General features: G+C 35.8%; 1 long non-coding RNA gene across 1 annotated transcript; it reads left to right on the top strand.

Moving 5' to 3' along the window:
- Positions 1-1,548: 1,548 nt before the first annotated feature.
- Positions 1,549-2,079, top strand: LOC131739985 (uncharacterized). The gene is made up of 3 exons (XR_009330616.1): positions 1,549-1,602; positions 1,772-1,840; positions 2,011-2,079. It is a non-coding gene; the product is annotated as an uncharacterized LOC131739985 (long non-coding RNA).
- The last annotated feature ends 795 nt before the right edge of the window (positions 2,080-2,874 follow it).

Raw genomic sequence — 2,874 nt, 5'->3', positions numbered from 1 at the left:
GTGTGGCACACCATCCCCACGGTGGAGCATGGTGGTGGCAGCATCATGTTATGGGGATGCTTTTCATCGGCAGGGACTGGGAAACTGGTCAGGATTGAGGGCAAGATGGATGGAGCCAAATACAGGGAAATTCTAGAGGAAAACCTGTTTCAGTCAGCAAGAGACCTGGGACTGGGGCAGAGGTTCACCTTCCAGCAGGACAATGACCCTAAACACACAGCCAAAGCTACACTGGAGTGGTTTAAAAACAAGAACCTGAATGTCTTAGAATGGCCCAGTCAAAGCCCAGACCTCAATCCGATTGAGAATCTGTGGCAAGACTTGGAAATTGCTGTTCACCAACGGTCCCCATCCAATTTGACAGAGCTTGAGCAATTTTGCCAAGAAGAATGGGCAAAAATTGCAGGATCCAGATGTGCAAAGCTGGTAGAGACTTACCCAAAAAGACTCACAGCTGTAATTGCTGCCAAAGGTGCTTCTACCAAGTATTGACTCAGGGGGGTGAATACTTATGCAACCAACAAATGTTTTTTTTTTGTTTAATTAACTTTTGTGTCACAATAAAAAATGTTTTTCACCTTCAAAGTGTTAAGTATGTTGTGTAAATCAAATTGTAAAAATCCCAATTAAATCCATTTTAATTACAGGTTGTAACACTACAAAATGTGGAAAATTCCAAGCGGGGTGAATACTTATGCAAGGCAGTGTACATATATATATATATATATATATATATATATATATATATATATATATATATATATATATATATATATATATATATATATAACTGTATATATATATATATATATATATATATATATATATATATATATATATATATACAGGGTGTTTGAAGAATGCAGCATCAATGCACCATATCATTTAGTGTGGTACACTTACTTGCTAATCACCCTGTATACAGTGTATTAAATAAATTTGGGCAGGGCAAATCCAGTGCCCATGAAATGGAACACCACTGCACTAAACTGGCACAACTAAAAAAATAACATCACCACAATATATATATATATTTGGTTTTTCTATTTTATTTCAGCCCAAACAAATGATACAACAACACTCAACACAGAACCATCAACAGCAGCATCTACAACAGGTAATGTAAAAGGCATGAGGCATGAGATACACAAGACCAACAAAAAATGTCTTCTTAGAATCTTGTGAGTCTAAATATGAATTAATATCTGATCTTTTTGCTGCAGCGGAGAAAACAACCACTGAAAAAATAACATCACCACAATATTTATATTTCGTCTTTCTGTTTTATTGCAGCTGAGACAACCACTCCAGAAGATACAACAACACTCACCACAGAACTATCAACAGTAGCATCTACAACAGGTAAAGTAAAATCCAGGAGATACACAAGACCAACAGAAAAATATCTTTGTAGAATTTTGAGAGTCTAACTATGAATTAATATCTGATCTTTTTTGTTGTAGCGGAGAAAACAACCACTAAAAAAATAACTTCACCACAATATTTATATTTCGTCTTTCTGTTGTATTTCAGCTGAGACAACCACACCAGAAGATACAACAACACTCACCACAGAACCATCAACAGCAGCAACAACAACAGGTAAAGTAAAAGGCATGAGATACACAAGATCAACAAAAAATGCCTTCTTAGACTCTTTTGTGTCGAAATATGAATTAATATCTGATCTTTTTGCTGTAGCGGAGAAAACAACCACTGAAAAAATAACATCACCACAATATTTATATTTCGTCTTTCTGTTTTATTGCAGCTGAGACAACCACTCCAGACGATAAAACAACACTCACCACAGAACCATCAACAGCAGCATCTACAACAGGTAAAGTAAAATCCATGAGATACACAAGACCAACAGAAAAATGTCTTTGTAGAATTCTGAGAGTCTAAATATGAATTAATATCTGATCTTTTTGCTGCAGCGGAGAAAACAACCACTGAAAAAATAACATTACCACAACATTTATATTTCGTCTTTCTGTTTAATTTCAGCTGTGACAACCACTCCAGAAGATACAACAACACTCACCACAGAACCATCAACGGCAGCATCTACAACAGGTAAAGTAAAAGGCATGAGATACACAAGACCAACAGAAAAATGTCTTTGTAGAATTCTGAGAGTCTAAATTTGAATTAATATCTGATCTTTTTTGCTGCAGCGGAGAAAACAACCACTGGAAAAAATAACATCACCACAATATTTATATTTGGTCTTTCTGTTATATTTCAGCTGAGACAACCACACCAGAAGATACAACAACACTCACCACAGAACCATCAACAGCAGCATCTACAACAGGTAAAGGAAAAGGCATGAGATACACAAGACCAACAAAAAATGCCTCCTTAGAGTCTTTTGTGTGTAAATATGAATTAATATCTGATCTTTTCGCTGTAGCGGAGAAAACAACCACTGAAAAAATAACATCACCACAATATTTATATTTCGTCTTTCTGTTTTATTGCAGCTGAGACAACCACTCTAGAAGATAAAACAACACTCACCACAGAACCATCAGCAGCAGCATCTACAACAGGTAATGTAAAAGGCATGAGGCATGAGATACACAAGACCAACAAAAAATGTCTTCTTAGAATCTTGTGAGTCTAAATATGAATTAACATCTGATCTTTTTTGCTGCAGCGGAGAAAACAACCACTGAAAAAATAACATTACCACAATATTTATATTTTGTCTTTCTGTTTTATTGCAGCTGAGACAACCACTCCAGAAGATACAACAACACTCACCACAGAACCATCAACAGCAGCATCTACAACAGGTAAAGTAAAATCCATGAGATACACAAGACCAACAGAAAAATGTCTTTGTAGAATTCTGAGAGTCTAAAT

The sequence above is a fragment of the Acipenser ruthenus genome, chromosome 12, assembly GCF_902713425.1.
Source record: "Acipenser ruthenus chromosome 12, fAciRut3.2 maternal haplotype, whole genome shotgun sequence".
Taxonomy (NCBI): Eukaryota; Metazoa; Chordata; class Actinopteri; order Acipenseriformes; family Acipenseridae; genus Acipenser; species Acipenser ruthenus.
The sequence above is the reverse complement of the archived record's forward strand: the minus strand, read 5'-3'. Positions and strand labels throughout refer to the sequence as shown.